Here is a 21,622-nt window from a genome sequence, read left to right on the forward strand (position 1 = left end):
ACCATTTCTCCAACTTGTCCAGATCATTTTGAATTTTGACCCTGTCCTCCAAAGCAGTTGCAATCCCTCCCAGTTTGGTATCGTCCGCAAACTTAATAAGCATACTTTCTATGCCAACATCTAAATCGTTGATGAAGATATTGAACAGAACCGGTCCCAAAACAGACCCCTGTGGAGCCCCACTTGTTATACCTTTCCAGCAGGATTGGGAGCCATTAACAACTACTCTCTGAGTACGGTTATCCAGCCAGTTATGCACCCACCTTATAGTAGCCCCATCTAAATTGTACTTTCCTAGTTTATCTATAAGAATATCATGCGAGACTGTATCAAATGCCTTACTAAAGTCTAGGTATATCACATCCACCGCTTCTCCCTTATCCACAAGGCTCGTTATCCTATCAAAGAACGCTATCAGATTAGTTTGACACGATTTGTTCTTTACAAATCCATGCTGGCTATTCCCTATCACCTTACCACCTTCCAAGTGTTTGCAGATGATTTCTTTGATTACCTTCTCCATTATCTTCCCTGGCACAGAAGTTAAACTAACTGGTCTGTAGTTTCCCTTTTTTTTAGATGGGCACTATATTTGCCCCCTTCCAGTCTTCTGGAATCTCCCCCGTCTCCCATGATTTCCCAAAGATAATAGCTAGAGGCTCAGATACCTCTTCTATTAACTCCTTGAGTATTCTAGGATGCATTTCATCAGGCCCTGGTGACTTGCAGGCATCTAACTTTTCTAAGTGATTTTTTACTTGCTCTTTTCTTATTTTCTCTTCTAAACCTACCCTCCTCCTGTAAGCATTCACTATACTAGACATTCCTTCAGGCTTCTCAGTGAAGACTGAAACAAAGAAGTCATTAAGCATCTCTGCCATTTCCAAGTCTCCCGTTACTGTTTCCCCCTCCTCATTGAGCAGTGGGCCTACCCTGTCCTTAGTCTTCCTCTTGCTTCTAATGTATTGATAAAAAGTCTTCTTGTTTCCCTTTATTCCCATAGCTAGTTTGAGTTCATTTTGTGCCTTTGCTTTTCTAATCTTGTCTCTGCATTCCTGTGTTATTTGCCTATATTCATCCTTCGTGATCTGACCTAGTTTCCATTTTTTATATGACGCCTTTTTATTTTGTAGGTCATGCAAGATCTCAAGGGTAAGCCAAGGTGGTCTTTTGCCACATTTTCTATCTTTCCTAACCATCGGAATAACTTGCTTTTGGGCCCTTAATAGTGTCCCTTTGAAAAACTGCCAACTTTCCTCAGTTGTTTTTCCCCTCAGTCTTAATTCCCATGGGACCTTACCTATCAGCTCTCTGAGCTTACCAAAATCCGCCTTCCTGAAATCCATTGTCTCTATTTTGCTGTACTCCCTTCTACCCTTCCTTAGAATTGTAAATTCTATGATTTCATGATCACTTTCACCCAAGCTTCCTTCTACTTTTAAATTCTCAACAAGTTCCTCCCTATTTGTTAAAATCAAGTCTAGAACAGCTTCCCCCCAGTAGCTTTTTCAACTTTCTGAAATAAAAAGTTGTCTGCAATGCAGTCCAGGAACTTATTGGATAGTCTGTGCCCTGCAGTGTTATTTTCCCAACATATATCTGGATAGTTGAAGTCCCCCATCACCACCAAATCTTGGGCTTTGGATGATTTTGTTAGTTGTTTGAAAAAAGCCTCATCCACCTCTTCCACCTGATTTGGTGGCCTGTAGTAGACTCCCAGCACGACATCACCTGTGTTTTTTACCCCTTTTAGCCTAACCCAGAGACTCTCCACACTTCCGTCTCCTATGTCCATCTCCACCTCAGTCCAAGTGTGTACATTTTTAATATATAAGGCAACACTTCCTCCCTTTTTCCCCTGTCTATCTTTCCTGAGCAAAGTATACCCATCCACACCAACATTCCAGTCGTGTGTATTATCCCACCAAGTTTCAGTAATGCCAATAATGTCATAGTTGTTTTTATTTATTAGCACTTCCAGTTCTTCCTGCTTATTACCCATACTTCTTGCATTTGTATATAGGCATCTAAGATACTGGTTTGATCTCGCCTCCCAGCTTTGCCCTGACCCTCCTTCCTCTCTGCCATTATAGCCCGTGCTCCCTCCTGTTTCCAACCCATCTCCCAGGTCTTGTTCCCCACTTACCTGTGGGCTTTGCTCACCTGTCCCCGTCAAACCTAGTTTAAAGCCCTCCTTACTAGGTTAGCCAGTCTGTGCGCAAATAAGGCCTTTCCCCTCTTCGAAAGGTGAACGCCATCTGTTCCTAGCAGTCCTTCCTCGAATAGCATCCCGTGGTCGAGGAAGCCAAAGCCCTCCTGGCGACACCATCTTTGCAGCCAGGCATTCACCTCCACGATGCATCTGTCTCTGCCCGGACCCCTACCTTCAACAGGAAGAATTGAAGAGAATACCACCTGCGCTCCAAACTGCTTAACCCGTACTCCCAGAGCCCTGTAGTCACTCTTGATCTGCTCAGTGTCACACCTTGCAGTATCATTTGTGCCCACATGGATGAGCAGCATGAGGTAGTAGTCAGAAGGCCAGATAATCCTCGACAATGCCTCTGTAACATCTCGGATACGGGCCCCTGGCAGGCAGCATACCTCCTGGGATGAACGGTCAGGGTGACAGATGGGTGTCTCCGTCCCCCTCAGCAGAGAGTCTCCAACCACCACTACCTTACGTTTCTTATCAGTGGTGGCAGCAGACCTCCCAGCCTTAGGGGTACGAGGCTTCACCTCCTTAACTGTTGGGGGTGATTCCTTCTCTCCTGTATCAAGAAGAGCATAATGGTTATCTTTTACCACAACAGGAAGGTTCGCAGCAGCAGTGGAACACTGCCTGCTGCTAGAAGTAACCAGCTGGCTGTGTCCACCCTGAGGCACCTCCTCCTCCACTGGTGTGTCAGTAGTCCGGTCAACTGGGACAGCACCGTCAGCTGTCTCCAAATGGATACTGTCCAGGAATTGTTCATGGATATGGATGTTCCTCAGCCTAGCCACCTCCTCCTGTAGCTCTCCCAGAGATGTTTCATGGGACTTGCCATATCCCATGAAACTATTGGACAAGCTAACCAACTTCATGCTATAGCCAGTAATTGGCTCATTCAGATGAAGGCAAATCCCCTACAACATACATGAAGCTAAATGCTCTGCATGGAGTGTGTTGGTGGAGGAGAAGGGCAAATGTAAGGAATAATTAAAATTCATTTCTGGTCCCTGCAGATCAGCTTGGGCTCTGAAGCATGAGATTAGATGTCTCTGTGCTGTCTCTCTCTCTCTTTTTCTTTATTGTGCATCAGCACTGCTGGTAACCAACGTTGAAACAGAAGCAGATTTTTTGACATTAGTCATGGTGACATCATAATCATCAGCATGAGTTGTTTTGATAAAGCCGTTCTGTCATCCATTCCCCATTGTCACCAACAAAGGAGCCTGCAATTTAATGGCAGAATACTATGTAATGTGTTCCTAGCTGGATACCTTTATACTTGCATTGACCCCATGTCCTGCACAAAAGAGTAGTAAAATGGAATCTCTATTCCCTGTCAGTGAAATTGGAATTTGAGTGCATTGTTAGTAAAATGCGGATATGCAGATGTATATTTCGGACACTGTCCCTAGAAAACTGTTACCCCTTTTTGATTTAAACAGTTAGCTAATATTCAGTACCTTCCATGGGGGGAGGGAAAGCTCAATGGTTTCAGCATTGGCCTGCTAAATCCAGGGTTGTGAATTCAATCCTTGAGGGGGCCACTTAGGGATATGGGGCAAAAATCTGTTGGATGATTTAATTGGGGATTGGTCCTACTTTGAGCAGGGGGTTGGACTAGATGGTCTCCTGAGGTCCCTTCTAACCCTGATATTCTATGTCGTTTTGGTTAGGAGGAGAAATTCATGGTGGAATTAGTTAAGTCCAAAGCTGACTGTGAAGAGTTACAGGGGGATCTCACAAAACCAGACAATGAAATGGCAGATGAAATTCAGCATTGATAAGTGCAAAGTAATGCACATTGTGAAAAAATAATCCCAACTACACCTATATAGCGATGGGGTCTAAATTAGCTGTTACATCTCAAGGAAGAGATCTTGGAATCATTGTAGATAGTTCTCTAAAAACTTCAGCTCAATGCACAGCAATGGTCAAAAAGGCTACCAGAATGTTAGGAACAGTTAGAAAAGGATTAGCAAATCCTGTGCTGCATTCAGTTCTGGTTGCCCCTTCTCGAAAAAGATATAGTGGAACTAGAAAAGGTTCAGAGAAGGGCAGCAAAGATGACCAAGGGTGTGGACTTGGCTTCCATGTGAAGATAACATTAACTAAAAACATCAGAGCTATTCAGCTTAGAAGAGAGATGATAGAGGTCTATAAGATCATGAATGGCGTGGAAAACGTGAATAGAGAAGTGTTATCTACCCTTTCTCACAATACAAAAACCAGGAGTCACCTAATGAAATTAATAGGTTCAATACAAACAAGAGGAAGTACTTTTTCACACAACACACTGTCATCCTGTGGAATTCATTGCATTGGGATGCTGTGATGGCCAAAAGTATAACTCAATTCAAAAAAGTAGATGATACTTCATGGAGGATATGTTCGTGGAAGATCCATTAGCTAGGATGGCCACGGGGATGCAACCTGATGCTTGGGGCAACCCTAAACCTCTGACTGCCAGAAGCCAGGAAGGAAAGGATATCTCCCCCGAAGCTCTGGTATTGGCCACATTGGAGACAGGCTACTGGACTAGACCATTAGACTAACCCGGCATGGCTGCTCTTATGTTCTTATGTTTGATGCAATCTTTTTTATTTACAAAGAATATCCAAAGTCCTGTTTCTCTGCATGCACAAGGAATCAAACAGGAGGAAGTTTCCCTGTTCTCAGTTCCAAGCCTCTTTCAGTCAGCACACAGCCCCAAAAGCTCTCTGCCTAGAATTTTTCTCAGGGCTACATTCCCAGTGTTTGTTCTGCTCTGTCTTTGGCTTTCTGCTCATTCTCTGCTGCTTCACACAGGCACCGTGCTCCAATCTAATCGGGCCCCTGCCCCTGTATTTATCAGATCACAGTGGAATCCCGTTGCGCTGCCCTCAGCGTTTCATCTCCTCAGAACTTTTCTCACCACAAAAGTGATATAAGGACTTGTTCAGTGCCTGTGCAGGGCTGTCCACCCCAGCGACAGCCCGTACACGGTCGAGTCTTCACAGTTCTCCAGAGCTGAAGAGTGAAGAACACCCTCAGTTCCGCCGTGAGACTGAGGAAAAGGAGGCCTGTCACCACCATTCCTGCCATCCTGCATTCATGGTGTCCACTATCCCAGAGGGCCTCCTTGCCAGTGACGAAATCCAACAGTCGTCTGGACTCCCCAGTGCTCCTCCTCAAAGGCTCTAAATCAGCCAGAGAGCAGAAGGTCCTGGGCATCATCCCTGTATGTGGTATCCACTGCTCCTGAACAATAGGAAAAGGTTTCTGTGTTGGGGCATCATTTAGTGTTTTCCAGTTTCCAAGGAAGGGTTTATGGGCCTGAACTTTAAGCTCCCAAAGCCAGTCACTGTTTCATTGTATTAATTGAGTTTGCATTTTCCCCTATTCCTCCCAGTTTTCTGTACCTTTACCCTGAATACACTTACCTTTGTTTGTGCCAAATCACCTTGTCTCCTCTTTATTTTATTTACATCACACAAGGAGGGAGGCTAAATCCACTGGTGATAGATACAGGAGGGAGTCGAGTTTGCATCTTCTGAGAAAAGCCTTTCCTGTTTCTCCTCTCCTGTTTCTAAAGTTTTCCTTTGAAGCATTGCCTTATTCCCCTTGAGGTAGCAGAGGTCAGATGGAGAGACAGACAGAGCTTAAACCAAGGGGTTCACTACAGCTTGGCTGACCAGAATGGACTAGGCTTTAACCTTCATTTCTCTAGCCTATCCTATGCTGTGCTCCAGTTAATGAATAACCCTGACTGTTTTGACAGTGCTGTTTGAGTGTCACTGCGCATGCTGGGCAAGGTGCATTAACGTCTGAAGAGTGGACACATCTCCACCGGGCTCTGTTGCAGTTGGACTCACTGAATGAAGCTCACTGTGGGAAGAAGGAGTGCTGCAGGCCCAGAGATCCAGTCTAAGGAGGCGGTGAAGTCACGTGGCTTGCACTGGAGGAAAAGTGAGACCTTGAAGAGGTCTGGCCCAGTTAAGGGGTTCCCCCCATGGTCCCAGTACCAATTCTGAGGATCCGTGACAGTCACACAGCAAAGTTGTGCTGAGTTGATCAGAGTCAAGCATAGGGAGTGGGCATAGGGAATGCCACACATCCAAAGTTACACAGCAAAACTTCACCTTATAGACAATTGTACTAACACTAGTAACACCTGCATTCTGAACTATACATTGCATTACATGCTTCCAAATTGGCTGGGTTACTCTTCAGGAAGCATGCTCTGGGCACACACAGTGAATTGCATGCCCTACTCTTTACTTCAGCCTCATCTCGTCTTGTCCATTGCAAATAGTTCAAATCTAGTATCTCACATAGTATAGATGGCCTGCTTTTAATACTCCAATTACCTTCCCAGGCATGTCCACTAAAAAATGTCAAGACCTTATGCCCAGGCCTACATCAATATTTTGAGTACTATGAACAACTTATACTAAAGTTATTATGTAGTTATAGATATTTAAATATTTGTTTCAACATGGCATTTACACTCTGTGCTTTAGCACACACGTCTAGAGACATTTGCCTCCAATCTCCCCTTAGAGATGATTTCTCTGCCTTTAGTGTGATCATATTATGGAGTATGTGTCACCTGGACTCTTCAGAGCTTGAGGAAAGTGACAATATCTTGGTCGTTTCAAACACTTCAGAACCCTGGCAGCAAACAGACACTCTGGGGTCTCCAGAGCTAGCAGCATTCCAACTAACTGGTCCTCAGTTGCTGGTGAAACAGAAATCGGTAGTCAGTACCCAAAACAGCGCAGGTCAGTATATAAAATATCCTTTCCCTGCATCTTTATAAGACCAGGCTTTCACTCTAGGGCACTAACTTCTTCTCCTAAATCAGGCTTGAGTTTACAAGTCCCTACCTCACTCAGTTCTGCACTTGTTTTTTCTTTAACTCAAACAGAGAGCAGTGAGCTGATAGCACCATGTAAGCTCCGCAGGCTCTGAAGTCTGTAGGAGTAGCAGATGCTCCCTCCCCGCTCTCCTGCTAGGTCCTCAGAGCACACCAAAGTGGACTGAACATTCCCATGTAAGTAAAGCTGGAATTGCACTGACCAATATCCAAAGTGGCACAGGGATTGGGGCCCAGCCCTCAGAGCTGAGACATCTCTTGGGCCTCCGTGAGTCAGCATCTGAGTCCGCAGGGCTGTCTTTAATTCTTCTACTTATACCCTCCCCGCTGGTGCTCTGATTGGCTCAGCTCTCAGAGGGTGACCTGCCAGATTGCCCACAACTGCCCTGTGCAGCTTCAGAAACTGCTGCTGACCGTGTCCAGTAACTGCCCCCCCCCCATTCTGGATGCTTCTGGACCTTGCTAGCTCTTGCCCTGCCCTGCACATGTATAGATTCACGGAGTATTCAATCAAAAATCCACGTCTCCTCCCCATTGCTTCTCTCCTGTTCTTCGGGCCAAAGGCAAATGCTGCAGTTACACCTCCAGCTATCTAGTCCATAAAGGAGCTCAGTTGCTGTTTTCACGTATCCTGAATGACGGGTGGCTGTTAACACTCCAGCTTCACTGAGGTTTAACCCAACCCCTAAGAATATTTTGACACTGGCACAACCACTGTGCCAAAGAGGGGAGCCAAAAGTGACTCTGTGAGCACCCCCCAACTTCTTTTCAGACTTTGTCTGAAAAACATAAATCCATATTAAACCAGTGTAAAATGTTCATGTAACTGGCTGTAAACTGTTCCAAACCACATGACTCACAATATTTCCCTATGCTGGGAATTTTGTTTTAGAAAAACCACGTTGGCAGCTAACAAGAATCGACGCGGAATGGCAATCCATCAAGACCAGAGACCCCAGGGAGTGTTAATGTGGCTGTCCTGTGATGGGCCACTCCCCATGCAAATGTAATAGGATCACTTGGAATAATTTGATTATTGTATGTTCACCAACTGGAAAGTCTAGTTCTCATTTTCGTATTGTCTTTGTTACGTCCCCTGGGAACAGTGCTCAGGCTGGGTCAGCCTGTGCTGGAAAAGGCAGGCTTCTCTTGAATTGTTGCTGTTGCCATTGGGTGCTAAAAGAAAAGAGTTCCTGTCCTCCGACACTTCCGAAAGTGACAGCAGGTGGTGTGTGCAGGGGTGTTTCTACCAAGGTGCTGCTGGTGCTGAGACATGGAGGTTGATAGGACTTTCAGAGGGGTGCGCGGCTGTGGATTTCAGCATTACCCACAGTGGAGTAGCCACTTGGAACTTGAATCTGTTTGTCATAGTTGTCACCTGGGAGGCAGCGGTGTAAATCTGCTGAGGCTGGAGAAGTCCTTGAATCTATCATGGAACAAAGTTGGTTTCTATTTAGAAAAAATGGGCCTATCCAACAGCTCTTGGTGCCCACGCAGCCTGTTTGTCACAAATGGAAACTGACCCAATGTCACCTAGGCATCCCAAATCAACCATATGTAAGCCCCTCCCTTGTCAACTCATGAAACCCGTTCCTTGCGAAAAGCCTGTTTCCTTTCTCAGGCTTTGTAATCTACCTTGGTAGTCAAAAATAAGTCTGAAAGCAGGGGGAGGAACATGTAACTGTTACAGCCGGGCAATTTCCACTGTGGAGGCTGTAGTTCAAGACTCCTGATCCGACCTACAGGTGCATGTAAGTGTTCTTAGCTCCAGCTGCTGGGATATAACCCTGGGAGACCTGGGGTCTCTGAGCTACACAGGACCCAAATCCTAAAAGACGTCATAGATGAGAATTGAAACAGTGAATTGCATCCTGAAAAGAATCAGAAGCAGTGCAGTTTCTGGAGCATAGGTATCTCATGCATCTTCCATGAAGCACCGCTAGAATATGTGGTCAATCATATTCTACAGCATAAGGGGAGAGCACCTATGCTGGTCTAGTCTTACACTGATGTTCAGTTTCTGTAATAAGTACAGTTACCTCATCTAGAAAAGCTCTATATAATCTAATAGGGAACAATAATCTTTCTGTAGAAATAATTATTTGCTTTTAGAATTGTAGTATAGAGAATTGTAACCCTTTTTCTGTAGAAAAGGACCTGGGGATTACAGTGGACGAGAAGCTGGATATGAGTCAGCAGTGTGCCCTTGTTGCCAAGAAGGCTAATGGCATAGTGGGCTGCATTAGCAGGAGCATTGCCAGCAGATCGAGGGAAGTGATTATTCCCCTCTATTCGGCACTGGTGAGGCCACATCTGGAGTACTGTGTCCAATTTTGGGCCCCCCAATACATAAAGGATGTGGACAAATTGGAGAGAGTCCAGTGGAGGGAAACAAAAATGATTCGGGTGCTGGAGCACATGACTTATGAGGAGAGGTTGAGGGAACTGGGGTTATTTAATCTGCAGAAGAGAAGAGTGAGTGGGGATTTGATAGCAGCCTTCAACTACCTGAAGGGGGGTTCCAAAGAGGATTGAGCTCAGCTCTTCTCAGTGGTGGCAGATGACAGAACAAGGAGCAATGGTCTCAAGTTGCAGAGGGGAAAGTCTAGGTTGGGTATTAGGAAACACTATTTCACTAGGATGGAGGTGATGGAATCTCCATCCTTCGAGGTTTTTAAAGCCCTTCTTGATAAAGCCTTGGCTGGGATGATTTAGTTGGTGCTGGTCCTGCTTTGAGCAGGGGATTAGACTAGATGACCTCCTGAGGTCTCATCCAACCCTAATCTTCTATGATTCTATGATAACCGAGCTACAGAATTCAATAGGTTGGTTGTGATTTCCATAGCACGTTCATTATTGTGTGTTACATTTTAGTTTAGTTCCTATTAGTTTAATTATCATTACGTTTTATAGGATGTTTTCTGTCAGAGGAAATGGTACAACTGCACTGACATTCACACAGCCCGGCTACACATGTTTAGCTTTCCCCTCTGCTGCACTCCTTTTACAGCATAAATGTATCTGCAGTCCTGGTACTTGCTGTCTACAGCCCTCTGGATTCATGTTCTTGTTCCTGAACAACAGAGAGAGAACAGGAAAATGTCAGCTGCCTGCCCAGCATTGGAGATTGTGCTGTTTCAGATGGAGTGGGCTGAACAGCTTCCTCTATCTAGCCCCTTTGGGGAGAGGGTCACTGGGAACACAGGGTATTTCAATGGCCAATTCTTCCACATGGTGTCCCCAAAAAGCCCATCTTATAAGGTCTGAGTGAGCAGTTCAGCAATCTGCTTTGAACCCAGTCAATGAAATGGAATGGACAGGTCTCATTCAGAAGGTGCAGCCTTGCTTTATACGGACCAGGTTTAAACTGGTTCTCAGCTGTTTGTCCAGCCTTGGGTCACCATTCCCAAGCGCCCTAGCCACAAAAACAGCTTTGCTGGAGGTGATGGATAGTGGCAATGCTACAGCACCTTGCCTCTGCTTCTCAGAATGATTTACAAACCTGACTTAACATTCAGATGATAATCAATTTGGATTAATATAAAACACCTGTGAGGTGAGGGATTACATTGCCCATCACTGAAATGAAACCACCCTAGCAGAGATGGATTAAGATTTATTGGGGCCCTGGGCACAAAGAATATTTGGTCCCCCTCTCCTTGGGAGGTCCAGGGGCACCAGAACTAGGAGGAGAAAGGGGGCCATGCCCATCCACTTTTTAACATGAACGTAGTAGCTTCAGGAAGGCATGGAGCAGCAGTGGCAGGGAGCTGATAAGGTGATGAGCTCCCCCGCAATGAAGCGCAGTCCCGCTGGCCGCATTGGCCTCTTCCCAGCGGGGGACTGAGGTGGGCCTTCGTTCCCCCTTGTCATGGGGCCCCATCGCCTGTTCCTCCTTTTCCCTGGAGCCGGGCTATGGTAAGAACTGCTCAGGAGCCCAGGCTGTTGTGGGGAGCCCCAGAGCCTCCACCTGCCTGGTTGGCAAAGCCCGGGGGCAGGGACATGCCCCAGGAGCTGATCTTGGGCACCCCAGCTCCCGCCCAGGGCAGGTGGAGTGTCCCGGGATCCCCACAGCAGCCTGGGCAGCTCTTACCATGGCCTAGCTCTGGCTTCCAGCTTGACCAGGGGGTAGGGCTTCGAGGGTAGGGAAGGGGAGGAGGAGTGGGGGAGAGGCACTGTTCCAGTGCCGGTGGCCTCCTGTTTCCCCACAGGTTCCAATGCTTCTTTGGGGGCTCCCAAACTGACTGTGGCACATGGGCACGAGCCCCATTGGCCCCTGCGTTAATCCACCACTGCACCCCTAGGGGTGGAATGCTGCAGCCATTTAACAGCACATGGCAGTAGCATCAACGCTGGAGGATATAAGAATCCTGTCTTCAGGTGAACCATTGAGGTTTAAGTACCGTAGTGAGATTGTAATTCCCTGAATGGGCTGGGAAGTGGGGTGTCTTCCATTCAAGCACTGATCCAATACAATGTATGACTTGCTTGAGTGAGTGAATGGCAGCTGCTAGTGATAGAAAGAGGCATCAGCAGTGGAGTGTTTTTCTTCTTCTTTGGCTGACATCCTAATTACAATGCTTGGACAGAAGAGTTGGGAGCCCAATGACAGTCGAAAGCCAGTGGAATTTGGGGGCCTGACTCCTTTAGGCTCTTTTGAAAATCTCACCCTGGAGTTTATTGAGGGTCTGTGTTGTTAAAGGGATCTAACAGCTCTGTGTGTGTGTGTGTGTGTGTGTGTGTGTGTGTGTGTGTGTGTATGTGAGAGAGAGAGAGAGAGAGACATTAGCAGCAGATGTTTTGGAATCTGACGTGGTGAAGAAGAGGCCTGGAAAATACCATTTAACTTCTTTTCTCAGCAAGATTGCAACTGTCACAATAAACTCAGGCATCCATAGCTATTCCAGAAATTACAAATAGCTGTTTGGAATGAGGTGAATCTGTTGCAGCTACTATAATTTCTGGTTAGGAGGGAGGCTGGGGTACACGTGGAGACATTTCTAGCTTGCACATCAATGTTACAGCTTGATAATAGTTGAGGTTCCCATGCATTTTCATTCTGTTTATCTGTTGCTATCTGCATCGGTTTGATTGTCATGTCTGACAACACATAAACAAACCAGTTAGTTTTCTTCTGAATTTTAAAGGAAATGACAGACACAATCCTATGGGACAACTGAGATTCTAGCACCCAAAGAGAAACGAAGCAAACTGCTCTACATTCATCTCTGGAGATTGTTCTTTTCTCTTTAGCTTATGAGAGTTGTCTTGTTTGCTGGTTGTATATAGGAGGATAACTGTCTGATAGCAGGGGTTTGCTAAGCAAACAACGGAACCAGCAGTAGTGCCATAACTTCCCATTGCTGTTTAGCCAAGCATTTTATGACTACTAGATTAGAATCACTGAGCACAAATAATATGAAATAATCAACCAGAAGAAAGAGCTTCCAGTTATAAATGTGGCTTTTGTTTAACGGCACCATTATTGACTCATCATAACACGAAGCTATTAGTGTTTCTTTGTAGCCACTAGGGTCCAGATCCTCATAGGTACTTAGGTGTGGCTTTGCTCTGTGTTGCAATGCCTAGCCCCTAGGCAGCCCGGTCGGTCCAATTTAGCCACCCAGGCTCCCCAGGCAATATATGGGGAGAGTTAGGGACCTATTAAGGGATCCTCAGAAGCCAGCAAGCTGAGTGGGGAAATAGAAAATGCTAAGAAAATGGGTGGGGAGAGGGGCTTTGATGGTAAGCAGCTGATCTGGTGTAATCAGCTGATCTGATGGGCCAGAGTCAGGTGATTCCCTCCACTTGGGATCCTCAGTGGTAAACCCTCTCCTGGAGACAGCACCTTAGCCAGGTCTGCTGCTTAGGTAGCCCCTGCTGTAGCAGCAAAAATCCTTCTTTCTCTCTCTCCCTCCCCACCTCCTGCTCACACTTGGTACCGCTCCCCTGCTCCCCCATGCAGGTGCTGTTCTGCCCCCAGTGCCTATTGGTTAGGTAGAGATGGTGAATCTCTAATGAGATGAAGGTGCAAATACCATGTTTTCTCAGGATTTTCATCATATCTTTAAAGTTCAGCAGGTTACACAAAGCCTTTTTCATCATCTGCTAGATAATTTTTTTTCAGAATCTAAAGCATCACAGCCTGGTTTCAGAATGATCTATTTCTAGCCAGAGGAAACATAAGAACAGCCACACTGGGTCAGACCAAAGGTTCATCTTGCCCAGTATCCTGTCTACTGACAGTGGACATTGCCAGATGTCCCAGAGGGAATGAACAGGACAGAAAATCATCAAGTGATCTGTCCCCTGTCGCCCATTCCCAGCTTCTGGCAAAAGGAGGCTAGGGACACCATTCCTGCCCATCCTGGCTAATAGCCATCGATGGACCTGCTGTGTGTTTCCCTCTTTTACTTTTTTATAATGAAGACTAAGGCCTTGTGTACACTACGGAGTTAGGTTGATGGAAGCAGCTTACATGCACAAGCTATTTAATTACTGTGGTGGATATATGTTGATGTATTTTGGGTTGAGATAATTTTGTAGTTTAGGCTTGCCCTGAGATTACCTGCTCATTTTCCACAGTAGTCATGTTTACAATAACTTTCGTGCCTTGTGAAATGCGCAGGAAATAACTCCTGTGAACTAGACACTTTATAAGTCAATGGTGCTACACAAATTTGCACTAGCTGAGAATCAGGCCTCTAGGAGCCTTGTTGAAGCTTGGTTTGTAAGTTTGTGAGCTGCCAAATTCCACCGATCAGCTTAGAAAATCTCAGTGGAATTTGCTGAAATATTGTGCAGATTGATAGTGGCTGTGCAGTGCAAAGCAGAATGATGTTCAGCGGGAAGTGCTTGGCCTGAAACGTAAGACAAGACGAGTGTTGATTCACTGCCAAGTACCTTAGAACTTTCCTGCTCCAAATAGCATTGGTAGGAATTATTATTATTTATTTGTATTTCTGTGGCATCTAGGAGCCCGAGTCATGGTCCAGGCCTCCATTGTGTTAGAAGCTGTACGCACCCAGATCAAAAAGATGGTCCCTGCCCCAAAGAGCTGATAATCTAAGTATACAACGGGAGACAACAGATGGATCTAGCCAGAGGGAACCAATGAGACAATATTATAGCATAACAAGCTGTGGTCCCAGCACACCAGTGGCCTAACCACTGTCAAGATTTTTATAGGAATGACAGCAAAGGAGAGATTTAAGGAGGGATGTGAAGGATAATGAGGTAATTTTGCGGACATTTATAGAGAGCTTTTCCTAAGCATGAGGGGCAGCATGGGAGAAAGCATGACAGAGCTTGTTTGAAAATTTAGCAAGTGGGCTGTGGAGTCTGGTATGGGCCAGCAGGAGGCAGGAGACATATTGATAGTGGATGCAAAATGATAGGTAGTTGGGGCTAGGCTATGAAGGGCCTTGAAAGTAGACAAGTAGTATATGGCTGATGTGATCGAGAAGGAGAAGCCAGTGGAGGGATGCAATGATGGGTGACATGGTCAAAGCCAGGGGGTGGGAGAATGATCTTTGCCCATGTTATGGGCATAAGTGACAGGCAGGATGGGGTGATGTGCACCGTGATGGAGAAAGGAAGTAGCAGGGAATGCTGGGTGGTAGAGGGGAGATCAGGAGCTCTGTTTTTGCCATATGGACCTGCCAGCAGACAATAAGTCATCCGTGCTGATGGACTGGCAATCACAGAAAGGCCAAGTGACTGGGCATGGCAGATGGGGTTGATGAGCGATGCTGAAAGAGACCGGGCAATGGTCAGAGATGGGGGCTTCGTGCAGACCAAGTCAAGTGAATGTCCCTTCTGGAGAGTGGGGGAGTTGAACCAGGACTGCAGGTGAAAGGAAGAAGGGGGAGGGGCGAAGAAACATGCAGATTAGGGGTTTGATGGCTCATCAGAGTGGAAGTCCCCAAGGATAAGTGTGGGAGACTGTGAGGATAGGGAATCAGGAGCTGGAGTCAGCAAGAAAAGCTGATGGGATGAAGCCAGATGGACAGTAGGTGACAGCAGTATGGAGGGCAGAGTAGGGGAAAGACTGGGAAGGAGGAGGAGGCAGTGGTTGGAAGCAGCAGGAAGGGGAGAGGGGCAGCCCAGTGCCCCATCATGGTCTGATCCAGGATGAGGAGTCGGGGAGAAGAAGCCGCTATAAGAGAAGGCGACTGCAGGGGCAGACAAAGGGATCCAGGTCTCTGCGAGAGCTAGGAGCTGGAGGCAACAAGACATGAAGAGGCTGTGGATGGCTGAGATCTTTTAGGGCATGTTAGGGATGGTGGCGCAGGTAGTGGCAGGGATGGGTGTGGATGGAGGGAGGGTCAGGGTCAGGGTGGAGGAGAGGAGAAGGAAGGAGAAGAGGGTGTGGATGTGGGATCTGGATTTGTGCTGGTGGGAGGAGATCAGGAGAGATCAGGATGGAGTGGAGAAGAGGAGCAGGCAGAGCTGGTGGGACCCGTAGAGGGGTGAGGATAATAAGGATGGGGAAGGGAGATGGAAGGAGGGGGAGGACGGATGCGATGATGCAGAAGAGGGGCATGATGAGAGCCGGGGGAAGATGAAAAATGCAAAGGGAACATTTGCAGAAGAATTCCCTCTAAGTGGCTACAGGGCTGCCCCACCCTGTGAGCGAGGGGAGAGTTGCACTATCAACTGTGCCTGGGCAGACCAGCCCTGCCTGTCCAGAATCCCACTGATGTCAGCCCAAGGCAATTCTCAAACTGGGAAAACATGCATGGTACGTACTGCAGTAGAGTCCGGCACCCCCTTGGGGGATGATTTCTTTCATCACTTTCTAATGGCAGCTCATATTTGAAGACCTGAAAGGCAGAAAGTGTGAGCATCACCCTGTGGGTGAGCATGTCAAACCACATTATTTGAAATCCTTCCAGCAGCTCCTGACCCAATCTTCCTGCCCTGAAACAAGCTTTTGTCAACACCTGCCGTTACTGCATGAGGCTATTGCCGTGTCTAGTGGCCTAGTCGATGTTGAATTCCATCACCTGTAATGAATCGGATGGAACACTTCTTGCTAAATGCACCTGATGTACCAAGCTAGTGCTTTGGGCATCTCCATTTGGGAGCTCAACTTGATACACATTAAAGGGACCTGATTTTCAGAGGGCGGATCCTAGGCTGACCAGAAAGCAAATGTCAAAAATTGGGACAGGAGGTGGGGTGTAATAGGTGCCTATGTGAGGAAAAGACCCACAAATCAGGACTGTCCCTATAAAATCGGGACATCTGGTCACCCTAGCGGGTCCTCAGGACCTTCCATGGAGTTTAGGGGTCTTTGCATCAGTCTGTGTGAATGTAAAGTAGAAGCCCTGCAAGATGCTGCAGGAATATGAATAATCATTTTAACAAGGAATTTAAAAAAAAATTAGTAGAACCATGACAAAGTTTATATCACTACTTTGGGTTGGAGATGTTTAGTTTGTGCTTGTCTCTGCTTTCCTCCCTTCTTTTCCAAAGTTTTCTTTAAGTCGCTGAATTAATTGCATCCATGTGTCAGTTATGTCATGTGAGAGAAACCAGATTTGTCTGGCTGCCTTACATAGCATGGCTTAATTAGAAACCCCATTCCTTTCCCAAAGCCAGCAGTTACCCTCCTATCTTTGGGCTGTGGGTTTTGCTGCTGCTGTCAGCAGAGACGTATCTCTAATTTGATCTAAGTACGACTTTTTATGAGAGCTGACATCTTGCTACTGGACTTGAAATGACTTTTTCCAGGTTCTTTCTTAATTCTGACACTTAGGAAGTAATTACGAAACACAATTTTTGTCGTACATCATTCCAGTGAAGTGGAATATTAAAAAGCTGGGCAGGAACCTGATATTTTTAAGGTGACAATCAAATTTATAGTGAGTAATGTTAAAACCGTAGATTAAAATATAGCATAACACTGAGTTGATCTCTTATTGTGGTGATGTTCCAACTAGACGTAAAGCTGACAGAGCGACATCCAAGGTAAAGTGGGGGAAATGGTTCAATGATTTAAACAGAACTTGGTTTGTTCATATACAGTGGTTTGGTTTTCCTGTGTATGGATGAGGACTAGCTTAGTTTGTTGAGTCACCCACCTAGATGAAAACCTTATTTGCATTTCAGATGGCTGAAGTGTTTATTGGTTAGAATAGGTATTTTGGAGTCAGGTCTTCTGCATTACTGGTCCATTTTTATTATTGACTTGCTGTAAGGCCTGGGTTAGTTGCTAAAACTATCTTTGCCTTGGTTTTTCCACCTGTAAAATGGATATAACTTTTTTTGCCCTGTGGAAATAACAGAATGTTTCTAAAGTGCTTTGAGATCTACCAACGAAAAGCAGCTAAAAGTAAAAAATAAAAAATAAGTAATACACGTGCTAAGATCAAGTAACCACGGGCTGAAGCACCTGTCCAGTTATCTAAGCAATCCTCTTGTATAGGATGAGGCCAATTACAGAACCAGTTTCTCCTCTCTTGGTTTTCACACCTCAACTGCTAGAACAGGGCCTCATCCTCCCTGATTGAACTGACCTCGTTATCTCTAGCTTGCCTGCTAGCACACATATATATACCTGCCCCTGGATATTTCCATTACATGCATCTGAGAAAGTGGGTATTCACCCACGAAAGCTCATGCTCCAAAAGGTCTGTTAGTCTATAAGGTGCCACAGGATTCTTTGCTGCTTTTACAGATCCAGACTAACACGGCTACCCTCTCATACTTCCCACTATTAGAACTCCCTACACTGTTCAATAAGAAGAACCCCCCCCATCTTTGTCTATTGTAAACACCCTATACACCCCATCCCATCGTATTTCATTATTAAATTCCCACCACTTCCTTTTTTTTCCTTTAATAAAGAAATTACTTGGAACCCCAGCTGTGTGGTAATTGCTCCCCAAGATCCCATATCCTGCAGGCAGGGACAGTGCTTAGACTGATTGACAGGATTTTCCATACTGCGGTCAGGTAAGAACTGCCTGGAAGATTCAAGGACTTGAGGCAGCAGCAGTTAGTGGCATGTGCCTGTAGGCCTTGCACGAACAATGTGAGAAGAAGGAAACGGAGGTTAAAGATGGACAAAGCATAAACTCACAAGTGGTTTTTTAAATAACATGTAGTTGATAGATAAAGACATAGTAAGAAGATAAAGACATTTTTGCTTACCAGCATAGTTTGCAGCTTGTGGATTGTTCATGACCAGTATAGGAATTGGCTACAAAAGTTAGTAGACCAGTCATAAAGCACAGGTATGATGTATTAACCATGATCCACCATTCATGATTATGTGCATTGACTATGTGGTATACCCCATACCTACCACCAACACCTGAGCCAGATCAATTCAAGCATAGTTTGATTGTATGCCAATAAAGAAACTACTGTGAGGTGTGTGACATTGTACTGATTTCTTGGATTCCAGAGAACTGCATAAAGTGTTTTCCCAGCAGTGGACAAGGTGTTCTGGATAAGCTGACTGGAAAAGGTCTCGGTGGGAATCCCAATAGTTCCTACCCAGTAATATGTGGAAGAGGAAGCCGTGTGTTCACTCCCCACTACTCTTAATTTAAAGGGAAAAAAAGCTTTCACTAAAGAAGTTCTCTTCAGAGCCTGAGGCACAACTACGAAATTTCTGTTCTAACGTTACACTTAAGGATAGTCATATCTATGATTTCTCTGTAGCATCCATCCTTATAATACCGATGCACTGGACAGCTAAGGTAGATCCACATGATATTGTCCATAGTAGACTTTATAAAGGATTCTGCTCTTTGTTCTTATCATGTTAAAGGAAAGCTTTGTTTGGGTCTACATGGGAATGTATGTTTCAAAATAAGAAAATCTGGTGGATCATTCTCAAAAGCCAGTCCAGATATTAGTATAGTGACAATCTCACTGCTGCTTGATAGCTCATTCCACATAGAGGCCATTCTCAGCCATTCTTCAGTTGTGGTTTTTTTAAGCTGTTTTGACTCCAAGGCAGCTAATAATTTGGCAGGTCAGAGCTACAGAGAAGTTCTCTCCTGTTGCTTAGTTTTGATTCACCCATTATAATCTAATTTTTTTTTGGCAAAATGTTTGAAACAGCATTTTCCCAAATTTGTCACTAGCATACTTCAATACATGTAAATGGATATTAATATTAGATCTCTTAAAGATTAAACCAGTTTTGAATCCAATTGCAATTTGGAAGGTTGCTGTAGGACAAACAGAACCGAGAAATCCATTAATAGAATATGAAGAACATGCATGTTATAATACAAAAATGTGCAATTATGTCTTGATCGCAGTGAAGGGATTACATGTTTTTAATGAAGTGCACATTGTCAGAGTGGGAAGCAATAAAAATGAAAAAAGTTACAGAACTGAAAATTTAATATATATGATAATACACATAAATCTATTACAGAAAGTAAACCAGAATTAATTATGTTTCAGAACCCAGAGGGTGAATAAAAATGATAAAGAATTAAGAAATAAAAAATTCATACTGTAGTTAGAGTTTAGCATACTAAAATTAGAGAAAGTGTTTTCTTTTCTGATCACTTGTAAAATCTTTTCTAATAGCAAAGCAAGATGGAGTAGGGAGTGTTAATTATGCATTTGAACCGTAAGTCAAGAAACCTATACACTACTTAGAAGTGAAGATTAAATATCCTATTATGTGTATGTATATTGTTTGCATGCATTTATTTTGCATCTGAAAAGTTGTGCAATTAAAAATGTATGTGATTGTTACACACGCGCATGCACGCACACACGCACACACACACACCCCTTTCTTTTTAATTGCAGAACTTTTCAGATGGAAAGTAAATAAAATCCAAGGGAATACAGAGAGACAGAACAATGTAGTATGTATTTATTTAGGTATATAACTAATAGATAAATAACTTTGCGAGAGCTCTCGGTGACCTGACAATTAATCTTAAAACAGCATAATACACCCAGCAGTATTAAAAAACCCTAAACACCCGACAAAGAACAAATTAACTCACTAAAACAAATATTACATATTATGATTTATGTTTTAGTTCCTTGTAATACCAGCTCACCAACTTCTGGAGACTGAATGATGGAAAGTCACTTTGAGTGGGAAGCTCAGTGGTATTTCACCTTGAAATTCTTCATTTCCCTCCAAATGAGGGTAGAGAATCTTGGCAAATGGCAAAAGATTCTGCTTGAATGGAGGGGGGAGTTGATACTCACACCTGTTATTGTCCTTAGACTCATTCATTGTAATTGTCCTCAAGTCTCCTGGACTTGATCCTGTTTCAGAAGGAAGAAGTATTTGATGTTCTCTGGATCTGTTAGTGTTTCTTACAGCTCTCTAACACTGAACTCCATAAAACTTCTACATTTGCCTTGTCTGCTCTTCCCTGCAATCCTTTGAATTTTCTCTTCCATCTCTTTTATTTTCTTTCTCAGTTCCACTCTTTCATTGCTGTTTGCATGAAGGCACGACCCCACCTCTGGGGCTGCTGGATAAATCGTAGTCTATATCCTTCTTTTAAATCTTTGAATGAGACCAGCATGTCTGAATTAAGGATTTAAGCTCTGTCGCTAGCTGTTTGCAGTCAGCCTTAGCAGTTGGTTTTAGGGTTGGGATTGGTTGCTACTGACTGTACTACACCTACTATTCCTTTCTGCCTCAGCGTAAAGTTGGAGTGAATGGTAGCTGTCTGCTTAGAATTACTAAGTGAATAATAACCAATCTCCTGGTGGTGGACTTGCTTTATCGTGAACTCCTCTTGGCCATTTCTCTCGAACCCCTTTAAGATGTCACCCATTATGGAGTGTGGCATCACATGCATCTTCTCTTGGTGTACATATAGAAGGTGGGGGAAAGACAGGAAGAAGAAGGGGCATAGGAACTGTTGTCAGTAGGGAGGAGAGATGAGACAGGCATTTACCATGAAACATTTGATGTTTAATGTATCTGTTATTCCTGGATAGAGTCCTTCGCTTCCCTGAACCAAAGACACCAACTGTACAGATAACATCAGTGACATCTCCAGTTCATCAACCAAAGAGCACCAAAGAACTTCTAGATCAGAGGTTCTCAAACTGTGGTCTGCAGACCACCAGTAGTCCGTGAGCTCCATTCAGATGGTCCGCGGATAGTTCCCTCTAAGGTGCGCATCTAGGTGGCTGCACATGAGAAAATGAAGGGACACCCACCTAATTAGTGGAGCTGCACAGGTATACAATAAAAACATTTAATTAAAAAAACTGAAAAATAATCCACAAAAACATTTGGAAAAAAATCCAAAACTCTTAGTATCTATCACAACTTTTCATAGAAAACACATTTTTGACCACTTACTTTTTGACCATTTTGCCTTTTAACTCTGCTCTTAGTACTCAGAATTTGGGTTAAGGACTGTAAAAATCACTTCACTAGAGGAACTACTCATTGACACTACCAGAACTGACAGCAGAATTTAGCCCCCTGGTTGGCCATTGCTCCGTGTGTCCGTCTGGCTTTCTATTGGACACTTGCTCCCTATCCTCCATATTTTAAAAAATAAATAAATAAGCGAATCCATTGAAGGGATGAA

This window comes from Gopherus evgoodei, chromosome 4 (genome assembly GCF_007399415.2).
Source record: "Gopherus evgoodei ecotype Sinaloan lineage chromosome 4, rGopEvg1_v1.p, whole genome shotgun sequence".
In the NCBI taxonomy this organism is placed as follows: Eukaryota; Metazoa; Chordata; order Testudines; family Testudinidae; genus Gopherus; species Gopherus evgoodei.